Source organism: Chiloscyllium plagiosum, unplaced genomic scaffold (assembly GCF_037043375.1).
Source record: "Chiloscyllium plagiosum isolate Xiang-an unplaced genomic scaffold, Cpla_swu_hap1 HiC_scaffold_35, whole genome shotgun sequence".
Classification (NCBI taxonomy): Eukaryota; Metazoa; Chordata; class Chondrichthyes; order Orectolobiformes; family Hemiscylliidae; genus Chiloscyllium; species Chiloscyllium plagiosum.
In genome coordinates this window covers 43672814-43693499 of record NW_028270173.1, presented here as the reverse complement: position 1 = coordinate 43693499, position 20686 = coordinate 43672814, and the positions used below count along the sequence as shown (strand labels likewise).

General features: G+C 40.6%; 1 pseudogene; it reads right to left on the bottom strand.

The window, feature by feature from the left end:
- Positions 1–1186: 1186 nt before the first annotated feature.
- Positions 1187–20686, bottom strand: part of LOC148140725 (DLA class II histocompatibility antigen, DR-1 beta chain-like) — a 98123-nt pseudogene continuing 78623 nt past the window's right edge.

Sequence of the window (20686 nt, the reverse complement as noted above, 5' to 3'; positions counted from 1 at the left end):
AGCTCTTTTTAATACCACTTCATTTCAAATTAAGGCATCTCAGGCCTACAATATAACAGTGACTGCATATCGAACCTACTCCAATAGCTATAAAGCCTTTTGAGATGTCTGATGGCAATGAGAAGCACAATATAAATCTCATTGGCTACGTCTAACTACCAATACTTAGCTCATCTACCACTGAAACCCTCACCTGTGCTTTCATCAGATTGGAGTATTTCATTGCTCTCCATCTTCCACTCTTCACAAAATGTCAGTTTATCCAAAATATAGCTGTCCTGAGGAACCTTCCCAACAACTTCTGTTCCTGTTCCTTATTTCTGACACTTTCCAATAATGTATTCTTATTCTCCTATTTCTTATCGCTATAGAGAGCTTACCTGCAGACACGTCTCTGACAACAGACCACGCTGAGCATCCAGACCATAGGTGTAATGGAGTGAAGCAGACGCACACAAGGTGGCGCAATGTTTTACAGTTGGGAGAAAAATGGCTTGCAAGTTGCCAACATTGAATAAGGATGCGGCTAAGCTTCAATACAATTCCATACACAAATATGCAGAAAATTGTCCAGCAAGTCTGTCCACAAAACTGAGCTCATTTTAGGTTGTCAGGATCATTTGGCTCCAGACTTCATTACAGCCATGATCCAGACATGGAAAGTAGCATCCCAAAAGGGAGAGGAGAGTGGTTAACATTTTCATTAAAACAGCATTTGACCAAGAATGGTATCAAGGGAACTGTAGTAAAATTTAAGTCAGTGAGCATCAATGGGAAAGCTTTGATTGCAGTCATTTCTAGCTCAAAGGAAGCTTGTTTTGTTGGAGGCCAATCATTTCTACCAGGGCAGGAGTTCCTCAGGTCAGTGTCCTCAATCCAAGCATCTTCAGCTGCTTCAACTGCACAGCTCACCTTGGAGAAATGGCACAAAAATGTTCATAGATGATCAAGAGAACACTGAAGGATTCATATTGAAACCTATTGGAGAAGCCAAGGTGATATAAAAAAGGAATAGCAAACAGCTTATAATGGAAGAGAAAATGCAGCAATTAAGAAAATCTTCCCTGGAACGGAATGTGGGTAGAGTGGTGATTTAGGATTCAGTTGTAATTTGTATTTATTGATGATGGGTTAACCTGTTAATTCTGTTACTCTTTCAACATTGTATAATCAACATAATATTGCTTCAGAGTCTCTTACCCCAGTCCACACTTTTGAATCCACTCAGGCTGCTGTGTTGCACACGACAGGTATTTATCCCCAGACACTGGCTGGTACTGGAGGAGATCCTCCACCTGATAGGTCCAGTCACCATCTGATAACAAGACAGTGTTGATGACACCATCAGGAATTGGTACTCCATTTTTTAGCCATGTGACTTTGATCTGGGGAGTGTAAAATCCAGTGACATGACATGAGAGCGGAGCTGACTGTGCAGAATGCTGAGATACTTTAGGTAGGAGAGTGACTGTCAGTTCATCTGGAACAGAAAGAAAGTTCATAAAAAGTACAGGACAAGTTCAAATGTTTTCAGTTTATGTCTGACTCTCCCATCCCCATTTGTAATTCCTGAATAACCCCAATTGGATCGGTTATGTCATGTTGGATGCCTATATTAGGCCTGGCCTTCATTCAGGTGACCAAGATTAAGATATGTTTTGGAAATTGAGAAATTGCAATAGAAAAACAATACTTAAAACACCTCCAAATGTCCCCGATTGGACCACATTAAGATATAGTCTCATTCTAAATGGCTCAAACTCTCCAGAAGCCCTAGTGTAAACTGCAAGTCAGACTAGGTGAGAGCTCAAACAGCAAGAAGAGACAATGTTGGGTATTAACTGCAGTCACTTCTAAAACATGCTGAGTAAGGTCCAGGTAAACAGCATAACGTATAGCAGTAGGACTAGCTGATTAGCATCAGCACAGAATACCTATTATTCAGTGTCAGGCATCATTATTTAGAAATGAGCAAGGTCAGATTTAACTTTTAAATTTAATTTATTTCATTAATCAACCTGTTTGGACATTTTATTACACACCTTGGAGGTGGGGCTTAAACCTGCGTTTCAATCCAGGAGGGACATTACCACGAGCAGAGCAGGAATATTTCTCTAACAATGACCACAATGTGATCAAAGTGCAATATTGTATTTAAACGACAGCAATATGAAACTCTCAAGGTCTTAGTTTTAGGCCAGGGTGGATGCAGTGAAATGAGATTGTGCGAGCTCATTGTAATTGGGTAAAAACAATAAATGTGTAAAATATAGACAGTGGGAAGTGTTGATGATATTGAACCAGTTTATACACCCATAGCAGGGAAGGGACCTCTATTTGTCTAAAACATCACAGACACTAAAGTAGAAAATAAATACAAAGTAACAGAAGGGTTCTTGAGGCACAGTGGTAGTGTCCCCACCCTTAAGTCCCACCTGTTCCAGAGGGATGTCATAACAGCACTGATTAGGTTGATTAGAAAACATAATAGCGTCTGGTGAATGGAAGTGATAAGTAGCACATGACAAAACAGATGAGCCACAACCCAACTCCTGCACTCAAAGAACTGGCCAATGAAGGCAAGCGTGTCAGACACCTTTTCAAACACCCTGTATACATGTGAAGCAAACTTCAAAGATTTGTGCACCGGTACCCCTAGGTCCCTCTACTATAGAGCTATCTAAGGCTCTACCATTAATTGTATAAACCCTACCCCTGTATGTTGTACCAAAAGGCAATATCTCAACTTATCCAGATTGAACCCCACCTGCCATTTTTCAGCTGAATTGATTAAGATCCCTCTGTATTCTTAGATAACTTTCTTAGTCTACTGTCATCAATTTTTGTGCCTGTAAATTTACTAACCATGCCCTCTTAATTCCCATCCAAATCAGTTTTATAAGTGACAAACAAGAGGACCCAGATTCATTCTTGTGGAACACCGCTGATGACAGGCTTCCAGTTTGAAAAACAACCCTCCACCATTACTGTCTCCTATCATTAAGCTAATTTTATATCCCATTGGCAAGCTCTCTGATTCCCATGGAAGAGATTGCAGAGCCATTGGCCTTGATTTTTATGTCCTCGTTGTCTACAGGAGTAGTGCCAGAAGATTGGAGGCTAGCAAATGTGGTTCCCTTGTTCAAGAAGGGGAGTAGGGATAACCCTAGTAACTATAGGCCGGTGAGTCTCACTTCTGTTGTGGGAAAAATCTTAGAGAGAATTGTAAGGGATAGGATTTATGAACATCTGGATAGGAATAATGTGATCAAGGATAGTCAGCATGGTTTTGTGAAGGGCAGGTCGTGCCTCACAAACCTTATTGAATTCTTTGAGAAGGTGACTAAGGAGGTGGACGAGGGGAAAGCAGTAGATGTGGTGTATATGGATTTTAGTAAGGCGTTTGATAAGGTTCCCCATGGTAGACTACTGCAAAAAATACGGAGGTATGGCATTGAGGGTGAGTTGGAGGTTTGGATTAGGAGTTGGCTGGCTGGAAGAAGACAGAGGGTAGTAGTTGATGGCAAATGTTCATCTTGGAGTGCTGTCACTAGTGGTGTTCCGCAAGGATCTGTTTTGGGACCATTGCTGTTTGTCATTTTTATAAATGACCTGGAGGAGGGGTTAGAAGGTTGGGTGAGTAAGTTTGCGGATGATATGAAAGTCGGAGGAGTTGTAGACAGTGAGGAAGGATGTGGCAGGTTACAGCGGGATATAGATAAGCTGCAGAGCTGGGCAGAAAGGTGGCAAATGGAGTTCAATGTAGCTAAGTGTGAGGTGATTCACTTTGGTAAGTGTAATAAAAAGATGGGGTACTGGGCTAACGGTCGGATACTTGGTAGTGTGGATGAGCAGAGGGATCTTGGTGTCCATGTACACAAATCTTTGAAAGTTGCCACCCAGGTAAATAGTGTGGTGAAGAAGGCATATGGCGTACTGGCTTTTATTGGTAGAGGAATTGAGTTCCGGAGTACTGAGGTCATGTTGCAGTTGTATAGGACTCTGGTGCGGCCACATCTGGAGTATTGTGTGCAGTTTTGGTCGCCATACTATAGGAAGGATGTGGAGGCACTGGAACGGGTGCAGAGGAGGTTTACCAGGATGTTGCCTGGTATGGTAGAAAGATCGTATGAGGAAAGGCTGAGGCACTTGGGGTTGTTTTCATTGGAGAAAAGAAGGTTTAGGGGTGACTTGGTAGAGGTGTACAAGATGATTAGGGGTTTAGATAGGGTCGACAGTGAGAATCTTTTTCCACGTATGGAGTCAGCTATTACAAGGGGGCATAGCTTTAAATTAAGGGGGGGGGGGAGGGGTAGGTATAGGACAGATGTTAGGGGTAGGTTCTTTACTCAGCGAGTCGTGAGTTCATGGAATACCCTGCCAGTAGCAGTGGTGGACTCTCCCTCATTATGGGCATTTAAGCGGGCATTGGATAGGCATATGGAGGATTGTGGGCTAGTGTAGGTTAGGTGGGCTTGGATCGGCGCAACATCGAGGGCCGAAGGGCCTGTACTGCGCTGTATTCTTCTATGTTCTATTTTTACTAATTTAGTCTTTGACAAAGGTTCCACATGGTAGACTAAAGTCCACGTCCACCATGTCTAGCAAAGGTCATGTCAGAACACTTAAACACAGTGCATGTGGTTGAGGCAGGGTTCAATGGAGGCATACAAGGGGGACTGGGTTGATTATTTGGATAGAAATGGTATAGGGATATGGAATAAAGGCGGGAGATTTGTAGTAGGTCATGATGATTGAAGAGCTGGTACGTTCATAATGGGCCAAGTGGGCCTGTGCACCATAATCTTTTGAGGTTGCAGAGGGCTGATTGTGCAATAGGGTTGGAGGAGTTTTATAGATCCCTGTAACAGGAACAGCGTGCGGGCTGAGGATCTCTAACTCAGACTCAGTCTGGGACCATGTTTCCAGTGCGGTGCAGTGTTGGGAAAGTGAGGAAAGCTCTCCCCTCAGACACACACTGGGGCGGGGGCACTGCTGATATCTCCCTGTGCCCCCACCCCACGGACCGCTCTCACCTTTCCAGGGCAGCACCTCTCTCCAGGATACCAATGGTAGCCGGACATGCAGCGAACACTTCTTGGTATATGGCTTCCCCTCTGTCTTTAATGAATCTCTCCGCATAAGACTTCATCCAGTCCTTCACCGCAATGAACCTCTTCTGGTTAAAGTCGAAATACATGATCAGCTGTTGGTCATAGATGAACTGGTCAAAGTAGGTCCAGTTCCCGGAGCTGTTAAACTCACAGCCGGCAGCTATGCTCAAGGTGAGAGTCTCTGAGAGGCACAGAGACACAGATGGAGTTAGTGCAGGTCTGAGCCTGACGGTCATTTGTATTAAAATATCAGTACCGTCCACAGTAATCACAATGTAAGGTATGAAAACAAGCTGGAGGGAAAGACAGCGGCACATTTCCAAAGCCCCCTGAATACCCACTGGGGTGAGATACTTTGGGAAATTATTATCAAATTTCAAATATCAAATTAAGTCAACTTATTCAGACACAATTGCATCTCCCTGGCAGGTGGAACATGAACCCAGACCTTCTTGTTTATAGATAAGGACGTGACCACTAGGTGCAAGGCACACACACACACACCCCAAGAGGCAGGGATACTACCACTGCACTACAAGAGCCCCATGATTTGAGATTGTTTAAGGTCAATCATCGCAGTCCATGGACATATCTGCAGGAGTTCCTCAGTCTAGAAATTTTCAAATTAACCTGTTCAAATATTTTCTTACTACCTCTAGAAGAGATGGGCTTAACTCCACACCTCCTGGCTCAGGTAGGGACTTTACCACTCTGCCATAACAGCCCTCCTAATTTGGTTTTAACTTAAATATTTTGAATAGAGACAATATGACTAAGCATTCATTCCATGAAAACTAGGGGAATTAAGTCACATGCACATCAGATTAATGTCAAATGTTTGATTCATTATTGCCAACCAAACCAGTGAGTAAGTCTAATATTAACCAAAAGAGTATCTTTTACTTAATATCAACATTATAAAAAAAATTGCAGTACTTATCATAAAGCTTCACTGTCCTTAGATGGGGACATACACCAAACGGTTGAAGCTTGAGGAAGCATGAACCTCACACATTAAACACTTCAGATGTTCCAGACTTGGTTCAAAAACTCAAACACTGCTCAACATTTGTCGATGCCAGTTGTTTCTAATGGTTCTGCATTCTTATTAATACCAACATATCTTTTGTTTATTTACTTGCGTGATTACTACATACTCAGTCAGCTGTATAGCACAGAAACAGACCCTTTGGTCCAACTTGTCCATGCTGACCAGATATCCTAATCTAATCTGTTCCCACTTGCCAGCACTCAGCCCACATCTCTCTAAACCCTTCCTATTCATATACCCATCCAGATGCCTTTTAAATGCTGTAATTGTATTAGCCTCCACCACTTCCTTTGGCAAATCATTCTATACTCGCACCACCCTCTGTGAAACATTTGCCCTTAGGTCTCTTTCATATCTTTCCCATCTCACCCTAAACCTATACTGGACTCTGGACTCCCCCACCCCAGGGAAAAGACTGTACTTATCCTATCCATGCCCCTCAATTTTATAAACTTCTAGAACACTCAGCTTCCAATGCTCCAGGGAAAACAGCCCCAGCCTATTTACCTCTCCCTACTGCTCAAACCCTAGCAATATCCTTGTAAATCTTTTCGGAACCTTTCAAGTTTCACAACATCTTTCGAATAGACAGGAGACCAGAACTGCAAGAGACACTTCAATTGAACATAATCAAGAACAAACCCACGCTGGGTCCTCTACTTTTTGTCATTTATATAAATAATTTGGATAGGAGCATAAAAGGTATGGTTAGTAAGTTTGTGGATGATACCAAAATTGGAGCTATGGTGGACAGTGAAGAAGGTTACCTCAGATTACAACAGGATCTGGACCAGATGGGCCAATGGGCTGAGAAGTGGCAGATGGAGTTTAATTCAGATAAATGAGAGGTGCTGCATTTTGGGAAAGCAAATCTTAGCAGGACTTATACACTTAATGGTAAGGTCCTAGGGACTGTTGCTGAACAAAGAGACCTTGGAGTGCAGGTTCATAACTCCTTGAAAGTAGAGTCCCAGGTAGATAGGATAGTGAAGGTGGTGTTTGGTATGCTTTCCTTTATTGGTCAGAGTGTTGAGTACAGGAGTTGGGAGGTCATGTTGTGACTGTACAGGACATTGGTTAGGCCATTGTTGGAATATTGCGTGCAATTCTGGTCTCCTTCCCATTGGAAAATGTTGCGAAACTTGAAAGGGTTCGGAAAATATTTACAAGGATGTTGCCAGGTTAGGAGGTTTTGAGCTATAGGGAGATGCTGAAAGGCTGCGGCTGTTTTCCGTGGAGTGTCGGAGGCTGAGGGGTGACCTTATAGAAGAGCATGACAAAATTATGAGGGGCATGGATAGGATAAATAAACAAAGTCTTTTCCCTGGGGTGAGGAAGTCCAGAACTAGAGGGCATAGGTTTAGGGTGAGAGGGTAAAGAGACCCAAGGGGCAACGTTTTCATACAGAGGGTAGTACATGTGTGGAATGAGCTGCCAGAGGTGGAGGAGGCTGGTAAAATTGCAACATTTAAAAGGCATTTGGATGTGTATATGAATAGGAAGGGATTGGAGGGATATGGGCAGTTGCTGGCAGGTGGGACTAGATTGGATTGGGATATCTGGTCGGCATGGACAGGTTGGACCGAAGGGTCTGTTTCTATGCTGTACATCTCTATGACTCTGACTCTATTCAGTACTGATTTGGAGATGCCAGTGTTGGATTTGGGTTTACAAAGTTAAAAATCTCACAACACCAAATTATAGTCCAACAGGTTTAATTGGAAGCACTAGTTTTCAGAGTGCCGCTCCTTCATCAGGTGGTTGGACTATAACCTGGTGCGTGATTTTTAACTCTATTCAGTACTGCAGACTTACAGCAAAAGTACACTTAAAAACTATGAACTCTGTTCCTGTGCTGGTTCCTCCAAGGTTAGCTGTGCATTTCACTGTTAATCTTTTTCTAGATACACTCTGCTATCCAGAGAAACAAGAACTGAAACAGCAAAGGCAGTAATTGTGCAGATTCATTGTCAGTTAGCAGGTGTCTGTCTCCCTTTTGACTATGTGCTTGCTTTCTTTATCTGTCTTTCCTCCTTTTAAAGTGCCGTTGTTTAAACTTTTTCTCTCGAAACTCCAAAACAATGGAACAGCATATGAAACAGTTATGAAATAGTTGCTCCTGTAATTCAAGGAAATCACCTCCAACACCTAGAAACCTCAAAAAGGAGCAGTTCTTACAGCCACAGTTTTCCCCTGTCCTCCATTTGGATTACCCAGAATACCAATGTACAATCATCAGAACAATTGTAGGTATTCAGCCCTTTAAGTCTGCTGTTCTATTCAATAAAATCATGGCTGCTCTTGTGTGGTCTCACCTCTACTTCCCTTAACCCATGACTCTTTAGATTTTTTGATAAGCTTCAGTGAAATTGCCTTGAATCTAAAGATCCAGCCTCCACCAGCTGCTGTGATTAAAATTCCACATTCTGATGGCCCTCAATATGTGTCAAGTCTTAAAAAGGAGACTTCCCCTAAAAAATTTACTGAGCTTCCCCCATAAAAGAAAACACCCCCCCCCCCCCCACACACACACACACAGACACACACACACAGACACACACACCTGACATTCCGTTGTATTCTGTCCCTTCTTTGTGTTCCTATAAGGTCACTTAATGTTTCTCAACATCAACCAATATGGAGCTAACGGTTCAGCCTTCCCTCCCAAGATAAGTCCTTGACCCCAGGAATCAGTCAACTAAACATTTTCTGAGCTGTTTCTGAATCAGTTATCTCCCTGCACCCTAAGAACAAAATTATATACTACTCCAAATGTGGTCTCACCAAAACCCTGAACAACTACCATGGAAGTTAATTACTATTCTCCTTGCCATAAGCATCATTTCTTTTGCCTTCTGAATCACTATTTCCAGTTCAATTTTAATTTATGCTCTAGCACATCCAGATTCCTCTCTACCACAAGTTCAGTTATAGTTCTTCCCATTTAAATTATCTATTATTCCATCCAAAATGGGAGTATTCACATTTATCCACATAATCCTCCATCTATCAAATTTTAACCATTCACTTAACTCCTTTGCATACTCACCTCTTAACTTGGTATCATTAAATTTCACTATCGTACATTCAGTCCACTCATCCAGCTTAAATCGTAGATAATTGAGATTATCATCTCATCCCATCCCTGTGGCACTCTACAGAGACAGCTTGTCATTTAGAGTTAGAGTCAGAAGTACAACACGGAAACAGACCCTTCAGTCCAACTCGTCAATGCTGACCAGATATCCTAACCTAATCTAGCCCCATTTGACAGCACTTGCCTCATATCCCTTTAAATCTATTCATATATCCATCTAGATGCCTTTTAAATGCTTCAATTGTACCAGCCTCTACCACTTCCTCTGGTAGCTCATTCCATACACACACCTGTGCGAAAAAGTTGCCCCTTAGGTCCCGTTAATATATTTTCCCTCTACTTACGTGAGAGAAAAGAAGAACTTATATCACTAGCTCCAGTCGTAATTTTCATTTAATTAAATAGACTAGCCGCAGCGACCACAAGAGAGGTTAAGGTCTTCCAAACAGCACGTCTTTGCCTCTCTCCAGGGGGCATGAATTGAAAACCTTTTTTTTCAAACACCAGTCTTTGAGCCAAATAACTAAGTAAATAAATCATAACCAATTAACTCAATTTTTGCTTTCAAATCATCAAGCCTTTTGCATATGCAACAAGCATCCTTCTTTCGTTTCTTTTATTCTGACCTTGAAACGCGATGCTTCATTTCAGTTGTATTTCTTACTCAACACTTGATTTCTACTTTTACTTCCCGTGAACCAGAGCTCCCACTCTTGCTCCAGCTCCAGATTAATCTCTCCAAACTATATTTGCAAATGTCCGTGTGAGCATGCTAAAGCCAGTTTAGCCAAGGTACAAGCAAACCATCTTTTTAAAGTCTTTATCACTCATATACATGTCAATAGATTACAGCGGCCCAGCATGTTTTATGGGTAATTGTCAGGGTATTACCAGGCTCAATGGAACTCAACTATTAGCGAAAGTGACTCAGAGAATATGGTGCTCTTTTTTCCATCCTCAGCAGAAGTCACAAAAATAGTGACTTTAAGACACTTGTCATGTCAACAAATGTCACCTCTGTGTTCTTAAGTAATAAGTCGTTGTGCGGAATTGCCTAGATCACCACATGTATAGTTGCTCTCCATTTTTGGTTAATGTTTAACAGATGATCATTGCTCGGCTTATGGAGACACTAAAGTCCAAGAAAAAGTTCACTGTTAAGATCTTAGCTTCAGGATTTTCACACAATCAGGATGAATGCATCATGTGCGAGTGAGGACTGCAGATGCTGGAGATCCGAGTCGGAACGTGTGGTGCTGGTAAAGCACAGTCGGCCCGGCAGCATCGGAAGAGCAGAAGAATCGAGGATTCGAGCGTAAGCTTTTCATCAGGAATTTAGTTCATTTTCTAAATTAGGATGATGTCTAATTTGAGAGGAAATTTAGACTGTTCCACTTGTCTGTTTAAGAGGTCGGAGAAAGCGATTTTACCCGTGAAACTTTGTGAAATACTTCCGATTCTCCTGTGGATACGAAACATTAACAATGCAGCGCCAATGATGGATGGAACAATTATTAAACTAGTCAATGCTGCTCAAGTGAGCGTTTTTGTCCTGATGGTTTCGAGAATTCAGATATCATTCTGATTGCATACATACAGGCAGGCAGAAAGTATCGAATGTTACTCCCGCATTCTCTTATTCCTGCTTAAAATTATTGAGCTCACAGCAAGTACCAAGTGCATTGCGCTCATCTCTGCAGCCTCAAAGTCAGCATTTTGCAATCTAAATGACTGCTTGCAATTTTGGAGAAGATTTGCAGCTCAGGTTGAGGTTCAGGTTGTACGTTTTGTCGCTAAGCTGGAAGGTTTGTTGTCAGATGTTTCATCACCATGCTAGGTAACATTATCGGTGAGCCTCCAGCGAAGCATTGATGGTATGTCCCGCTTTCTATTTATGTGTCTTGATCTCTTAAAGTGAGTGATACCATTTCGGGTTATTTTCCTTAGGGATTGGTAAATGGGTTCCAAATCGATGTGTTTGTCAATGGAGTTCCAGTTGAATGCGAGCCTCTAGGAATTTCTGTTTATGTCCCTGTTTAGCCTCTCTTCGGATAGATGTGTTGTCCCAGTCGAAGTGGTGTGCTTCTTCACCTGTATGAAAGGATACTAGTGATAGTTGGTCATGTCCTTTGGTGGCTAGTTATCGTTCCTGTAGCCTGGTGGCGAATTTTCTGCCTGTCCGATGTAGTGTTTCTTACAGTCCTCACATTTCATTTAGTAAATTATATGGGTTTTAGTGCTTGTTTGTGTAGCGTCCTTTACGTTCATCAGCCACTGTTTAAACGTGTTGGTCATCAGCCGATGTTTAATTGTGTTGATAGGTTTGTGGGCTAACATGTTGCTTAGTGGACGAAGTTGTCTGGTAGAGATGTCGTTGATGTGTGTTAATGTGGTTAGAATATCTAGGCGTGTTTTGTCTTCTTGTTTGGGTTTGTTGTTTAAGAATCAGATGACTGTGTTAATTGGGTGCCCGTTCTTCTTGAATAGGTATTTTTCTTCTGCGCGTAGTTCCTGGGTGTTGCAGTGTGCTGTGGCCTGTTTAAATAATGTCCTGATGCAGCTCCGTTTGTGGATGTTGGGATGATTGCTTCTATAGTTAAACATCTCGTCTGTGTGTGCGGCTTCCTGTAATCTCTGGTCGCACGGTCTTCATTTACTGTTCGTTCATGCACTGTGTTGCAACTGTGATTCCAATATTAATTTCAGGATCACTTCACCGTTAATGGGTGTTGTTTTTTTTTCATTTTTAATGTGCAAATAGTCGCAGGTTTAATAATCTGCCACACAACATAATAACAGCTTTCTGTGACGGCAAAGCACTGAGGAAATATTTTATGGAACATTAAATTTTATCCGTTCAAAGCCGTTTGAGTTTACTGACAAGCAGGAAACCTTCGATATCCAGTCAATGAGACGGAGAATTCAAGGGTCTGGAATGGTGATACAAAATTAATTACGGGGCCCATTAAACTTATCCACCAATTTAGATTCACCGGCTTTCAACGTGCGTACAATCATACTGGTTTCAGTAGTTAACAATTGCATTCCGTAGAAAGTCCTTTCAAATTCAGAATAGGCGATAGAAACAAAAGACCTTAATTGATCAGGGAAATTATTTTTGTTCATAATTTATTGGCTTTTTAAAAATTTCTGTTTTCTTTATCATATGCCACGAAGTTTGCTAATCAGAGGGTTAGGGAGAACTGGATGTAGGTTTGCTCGCTGAGCTGGAAGGTTTGTTTTCTCAGCAACAAACTCAACCAAGCAGACAAAACACGTCCAGGCGGCCTAGTACTCTACATCAAATACATCTCGGAAATGCCTGCCAGACTACTCAGACCTCTTGGCAACATGGTAGCCCACAAAACCACCAACACACTAACAAAACATTTAATGAACTTGAAAGACCCTATAAAGACCCGTGAAAGACAACAAACAAAACTAATGTCATTTACAAAATACCTTGCAAGAACTGTAACAAACACTACATTGGACAACCAGGTAGAAAACTAGCAACCAGGATACATGAACTAGCAACAAAATAACCATGATCCATTTTCACTGGTATCCTTACATGCAGACGAGGAAGGACAGTACATTCAGTGGGACAACGCATCCATCCTAGGACAAGCCAAACAGAGACACGCACAAGAATTCCAAGAAGCATGACCTTCTGACCGGAACTCTGTCAACAAACACATTGACTTCCATCCCATTTACCACCCCCTGAGGAAAAGTAAAGGAAAGGACATCAACACAGGAAATAACGTCACCACATGAAATGACACCACCAACCCAAGGAAACCTAAACACATAAATAGAAAGCGGGCCAGGCCACTAGTGCTTCCTCCGAAGCACTGATGATGTTAGCTAGTATGTTGACAAAACGTCTGAAAATGAACTTTCCAGCTCAGCGAGCAAACCCAAATCCAGAACCTCAACCTGAGCTACACATTTTCTGAAAACTCGCTAATAGGGTGGACAGTAATAGCCCTTTTCATCGGATGGCGATGGCTGGTATGAGGAGGCATAGTTTTAAACTCAGGGGTGGCAGCTAGATGACAGATGTCAGAGGTAGTTTCTTTACTCAGACAGTAGTAGGGGCGTAGAACTATCTTTCTGCAGCAATAGTAGGCTCACCAACTTTAAGGACATTGAAGTGGTCACTGGATTATCAAATGGACGAAAATGGAATAACATAGGATAAGTAGAGTTATTTAGGAATCAGGAAGATATTCGTTCACAGAGTGATAAGTTCTTTTGGAGTTCATTATCAGAAGGTATTGTGAAGCTCATTAATAAAGTACACCAAGACCGAGGTTTATAGACTTTATATAGTTATTAATGACATCATGCAAATGGGACATGGTTTGGAAACTTTGAATTGCAATAGATGGTCAGTTATGATCTTGGACGCATTAAGGAACAGACCAAACCCCTGCAAAATATATTAACAAGATAGCCCAGACCCTAACGTTTTATTTACTTTTAAGGTAAGTGTGTGGTGTTGTGTTCCAGATGCAATTCTATTGGTCAAACCACTCGTCTTTAAGCAAAACCTCCCATATGCTTACGTCAAAATTTGTGGCGCTGGAAAAGTACAGTAGTTCAGGCAGCATCCCAGGAGCAGGCTTATGCCCGATACGTCGACTTTCCTGCTCCACGGATGGGGCCTGACCTGGTGTGTTTTTCCAGGACCACACTTATCCATTGTGATCTCCCAGCATCTGAAGTCCTCACTTTCTCTTAGACACTTTGCATTTACACCAAAGTTAACCGACAACAGGAGAAGGAAACATTTGCAAACGTTAACTCGATTGGAAAACTGAAGTGAATAACAGATTATTTAACTACAAAACAGCAAATATTCCATTGTTGTTACATCCCACAAACACACCCTTGGTAAAGACAAATTGAGAAAAATAGATGGTATCACACGTAATTCTAATAACATGAAGAGAACCCCAACAGTTAACTGGAACAAAAAGAGCAAGACATAACAGCTTTAACAACCCCAACATATAGTGCTGTTAGCTAAAGTTACAATCTTGGTTGTTTGGAAGCTTGAACCCGCACATTCATCCTGCTTCTAGTGTTCCACCTTTAATTTTTAAAAATCCTGAAGCCTCATTAGCTGTTTTGCTTTATTGGCTTTGAGCATATCACTCGGCAACTCTCTCTCAATCTTATGAGGAGAAAATACACCTCATAATGTTGTCACAAATGGCAGAATAGGCTCTAAGGTTTGAATACTGTACTCCTGCTTCTATGTTTTGGGAGAATTGAATAATGATTAAATGATAAAGTATTTACCTGTAAAAATGGGGAGTTCTATTGTGCTGGAAAGAAAAGAAAACGAAAGGCTTGTTCTATAGTTTAAAGTATTTCAGTCTGCAAAAAGAGTGTTTAGACAAGAAGTGTTTAAGTGTATTTGTAACACGTAAATAATTTAAAATAAACATAATTAAGATGCAGATGATATATGGTACATTTAATGCCATATTAATAGCTAGCACAAGAATTGAAAGCAAAACTGAGTTGCCTATGCTTCTTTACACAGGGAACTGCTGAAGCATATCTAAATTACTGTGCACAAGACGTTTCACATTATTTCACCTTATTCAATGATGAATGTAAATGAGCTGGAGACATTTTGATGCTGATTTCGTAGAGTTATGCCTGGATTCGAGTGATTGCTTTTTGATCCAAGCTCGGACTGTTTACAGTAGAGCTGAATAAGTTGTGTCTTGGTTGAAACACGTATGAAAATGAAGGACATTTCAACTAATGGGAACATCTGGAGTTCGAGTGTCGCTGTTGAAAAATGAATTATCACCCATTTAAAAATAATCCTAATTCCAACCTGGAATTAGAGACTTGTTCCCACAAAATTCCACAATTTGTTATGGCCCAGAACTGTCTGCACCACCACCCCAACTATACACTGCAAAGCACATCATGAAGATAACCTCGAAATTAAATTATTTATTTTTTTCAATTCGTTTGATCGACAGCTAAGCTTTAATGAAAACACACTTTTTTCTTCCCAAACAGTTAAAATCCAACAAAAAGGCGAATTTAAATAACTTTACCAAATAAAAGAATTAACAATGCAATGCCTTATTTAACAATTAATCATCAACTGTTCCAGTGTAGGCAGCATCCCACAAACATACCCTAGTCAAAGGCAATTCAAAAAGTTATTATTCTCACGCACTGTTTATCTACATCTATCAGAAAGAAACACCGAAAGTAGCATTCTTACCTCTTTGATTTTTAAGTGGAACCTTCAGTGACCATATTATCAGTTTAACAAGTGCATTCTGTCTTCGATTTATTTCAAAGGGATCGTATAGGTAGCCTATTCTGCCATTTGTGACAACATTATGAGTTGTATTTTCTCCTCATAAGATTGAGAGAGAGTTGCCGAGCGATATGCTCAAAGCCAATAAAGCAAAACAGCTAATGACCGGACATGGCGAACAGAAGTTGCCTAAGTCAACAATCAGAGGAGTCCTTCAGTTTTTTTTAAAAATACATTTGTGCAATTAAAGGGAAGCGGCCAGTTCTCCCAGATCAGATTCATCCTCATTTGGTTTTATTTTAGCAAGAAAACTACTGGTAGCAGAGAAGCAGCTGCAGCAAATAGAGGGACTCCATGCTTCAACAGAGGTCTTGCCAGAACTTTCTCTCTGAAATCTGTTCTTCCTGTAAAGCCTGTGTTCGAATTTTCTATTTGCTAAGAGGTGTATTTATATGATGTTGCGGTAATTGGAGCAGTCATTAAGTTGTGTTAGGTTCGGTCAGGTTTTCAAATAAGTTCATTTATTCTATTTTTTTTCTTTGAGTCACAATCGCGTGTGTGAATAAAATCTGTTTTGCTTAAAGCCAAGTGGTTTGGCTAGCTGTATCACGCCTGGAATATTTACTCTGCACCTGTCATTTAAATAAACAAAACGTCCGTTGGTTTCTGGGCTATATTCTTAAAACGTTTTGAGGGAATCTGGCCTGGTGCAAAACACGTCACTGTTTAAGACTTTACTGTTGCAGCAGATAACTCAAACGTTCTCGTCCCGCACCTAGACAAAAAGCCCTATTCAACTAACTGAAAGAAGAACTGAAGTCAAGACATGTATCTGCCTTACCCTGCCACTCAAACCTCTTTTGTCTTTCTTTAAGATATTCAGCCACGGAGAACCCAAAGCTGTTTACCATTTGATTGATGAATGAGGCATTTTTTCACCACTGTGGCAGCATCTCTTAGGAAGAAAAACAGAACGGAGCATATCTCTTCAAGGCACAGTATCATCACAGTTGAAATGATATTATTTCTTTCAGTAGAAGTCTTTGCAAATCGTTCTTGCAAAGGTTGTTGAAACGGAGCCCTTGAACATTTCTTGGTTGGTATTTCGAATGTATGTAGGGAGATTCGGGAACAAGAGGGACAGGACAGTGTCAAGCTATGTGGAGATAAGTTCATTGAGGCAGGAGTCGGCTGAGACGACGGGTTGAACGGTTTGTAAATGTTTGGTAATAGGTAAAATCAGGCAGTACGGGGTTCCTAGACACTGAGGTTGGAGGGCTGTTGGTGGAAGATCCGTTGAGGTGAATAGATTGTGGATGGATTTCCGGAATTGTGGCTGCAGTTGCAAAATGAAGAATCAGTCATTTAAGTCGCTGAGAAGGGTGAGCTTATTGTGGTCAGATAATGATTCTTTGAAATTTTCTATCTCAAGTAGCAATGAATTGACTTTCGTTGAGAATTTCTAAGATCAATACCTGCACATGTTTGGAGAATGGATGCTAAGAGAAATTTGAATAAAATATGAATGTATCTTTCATCCACCAGATCTGTCATCACCTTAATTATTGACGAAGGAGACACACTGATCCAATTTCTGTATTCCTTCTATTCATTAGTTTATGTTAACTACACGCACAATCACTTCAAATTTAGAAGAGGCAGGGGAAGCAGCACATATAAGTCAATGAAGGAGTTTATTTATTGCTTATATTTCATACTTTTCTTTGGTTCTGCTTCTGTACCTTTTTCATTAACATCTCATTAACATAGCTAATGAATTAAGCAATTATCACAATTAACCATGGACCAGACCAGATCCCCTCAAAACATTTCAAGAAAGTAGCCGTGACCCTAACTTTACTAATTCTTTAAATCAGGTTTAACACAAATATTCCAGGAGTGATGCAGCTGGCCAAACCATCTAGTTTTGAACAAGACAAAATTTATTTAAAAGATTACCAATTTAAGCACAAACAAAAGAGAACAGAACACGGAATAACTTAACCTATCCGAAAGCTCAACAGATTTTTCCAACTTAATGATGCTGTACCAAACACTTCAATCTCCACAAACATTGCTTGGCACAACAATCCCCATAAACATTGCTTGGCAGAAAACGTAAAATCAAACACAGTGTCTTACAAGAGATCAGCATGGACCTGCTTCTTTGAGTCCAGCAGCTTTTACAGCACTACAGTGCTAAAACCAAACCAAACGAGTGAAGGCTGAGTTGGGAGCACTGGCCACTCCTCTTTCATTGTACAAGTGATTATTTTTTAAAACTTAAAAGGCTTTGTTCTGAGGCAATATCTGTTATCCACAATCGAAGTGTCCCGAAACCCTTCAACTTAGACTTTTCGGAGTCTGTGCCTTCTATGACCTCTCTGAACAAAAAAAGGACAACATAGCCTTGTTAAAGGAACAGCCTTGCCACACCATCAGTACAGACGAAAATGACTTCACCATGGAAATCCCAAATCTGATATGCTACGGCAAAGTTTGTAAGATTTCTACATAATTTACTTAAATTTACTTAATTTACATTTTAGTGAAATAAATCGTTGTTCCTGTTCTAATGTAAAGGCTAGTATGCTTTATTAGTCAGAACATTAAGTATGAGAATTGAGAAGTAATGTTACGGCTGTACAGAAGAATGTTTCGGTCACTTTTGGATTATTGTATGCAATTCTGGTCTCGTTCACATGGGAGGGATGTTGTGAAACTTGGAAGTGTTCAGAAATGACTTGCAATGATCTTGTCAGGATTGGAGAGTTTAAGCTACAGGGAGAGGCTGAGTAGGCGAGGGCGGTTTTCCTTAGAGTGTTGGATGCTGAGGCGTGACTTTGCAGAGCTTTAAGAAGTCATCAAAGGCAAGGATATGGTAAATAGAAAAAGGTTTTTCCCTGTTGTGAGTCGACCAGAACTCGAGGGCATAAGTTGAGGGCGGAAGAGGAAAAACTTATAAGGGATCTAAGCAGCATTTTTATCATGCAAAGGTTGGTGCGCAAATGGAATGTGCTGCCAGAGGAAGTGGTGGACGTTGGTACAATTTGTAACGAAGCTACTCCTTTAAGAAGTCTTTGCCGGAGTGGGACCGACCGGCGCAGACATATTGGCGTGAGTGATTCAGCACGGCCAGTTTGGCGCGACCCATTTCAGTGCAGACCCATTTCGGGGCAGAACTGTTTTTTAGTTATTCAGTAGTAGTTATTAAACTACTATTATTAAAATATATAAAAATAAAATATATTAATATCCAAATTATTAAAATAAAATAAAACCCGTTAAAATGCCATCAACAATTTTGTATTTGCCTTATTTCTTTCATTTTTATTTTCTTTTTAACATTTTTACTGAAGAGGATAAACATTATTTTTCTTTTTATTGCTTTCATTAATGCTTGTAAGTAAGCCTGAAAAGGAATAATTAAGAGCTGCACCAAATCGCTCGCTCCACAGTGGGTCTGCACCGAAATGGGCCGCGCCAAACTGGCCGCGCCGAATCGCTCACGCCAAAGTGGCTGCTCCCAATGGTCCTACACCCAGTCTTTGCTACCCTTCTTTCTTCAGATACTGATCATAACCTCCTAAAATTATTGGAAAAAGAAACGAGAATTAAAATGATAGGCTATTTAGGCAGAGATTATTATTTCAGCTATTTAATATGAAAATTATGCAGCTGTCAAGGCGAGAGAACGTAATTACTGATACATTGTCATGTCTTTAATTAGTGAAGACAAAGATATTTGACAATGGAAGAAATGGATTGAAATGAATTACAATTTTGAATGTCAACTTGACTGAGTGTATTAACTTACATTATAGTGTATTAATCACGTAAGAGCAAGTTTTTTTTAATGAAGACATCTTTGTATATATTTTTTTTAAAGGTGGAGTTGTGACGATTCTGTGGCTTTAAGAGATGTATTTTGTCCTTTTTTCGTGATGAAATGTTGAGACAGACTCACGGATTGGTCTGCTTCAGGTTAACAAAGTAAACAGCTTGTAAGTCGTTGAGTTTTTACTCTAATGTTGGAACAATAAAGCAGCATTAAGGAGTAGGGCTAATCTCCCACAAAACCCGGATTTTAGTTAAACATTCAGTAGCTGATGGAATTTGTAAGCTGCAAAACATCCCCCCCCCCCTCCCCGGTCACTGCAGAATGCTTGAGTTCTCTTTCTCTCTCTGTCTCTGTCTCACTCACTCTACCTTTCAGAATTTTCTACTGATATTCTTCCCTTCTGGACTGGAGAATTTCATGTCATATAATCTATTTCATTGAAATTGCCTTTGCTAAAGGTGTGTTTATGGAATGTTGCTGCATGGTAGGAGTTGCTGTTTAGTCGTGAAATAATAAATTATTCTGTCAAGCTTTTCAATAAAATTAGGTTAACCAGATTCTTCTCTCTGTTTGGGTTTTAACTGTAGTGCTAAAATAAAGTGTGTTTTGCTTCAAGCGTTGTGGTTTGACCAATCAAATTGCATCCAGAACATAACACAATTAAATTGCCTTTAAAAATACGAGGAATTTGGCTTGTAGGCTAACTTCTTCACTTATCTTGAGAGGTTTTGATCTTAAATAATAGCGCAACATCAGTTATAGACCAATCTTCCAACACCTCTTTCGTGGCTTTTGATGACAAAATTGACTTGCCATCAGCATCGCGAAATCCTGCCTGGCTTCACACAATGTCCTGGAATATGTCCCGAGTTTTATCAACCTATAAGCATTTTAAGACCTCCAGCACGTTATCTTCTGTCATGTGTACTCTTTTCAAACGTTACTATTTATTTCCCTGAGTTCTCCAGCTTCCATGTCGTTCTCCATTGAAAATACTGAGAAGGAATATTCGTTTAGAATTTCTATAATCTCCTGTGGCTCCTCAAATAGATTTTCACTTGATCTTTAAGAGGCTCGAGTCTCTTTCTACTTATCCTTCTACCCCTAATAATAGCAGAATATCTTTGGATGCTCCTTAATCTTATCTGCCAAAGCAATCTCAAGTCCCCTTTGTATTACTACTTTCCAGATTTCCCTCTTAAGAATACGTCGACATCCTGAGATTCCTCAGGGCGTTCAGGTGATTCCAGCCTAATCGTTTCTTCTTTTTGACCTCAAT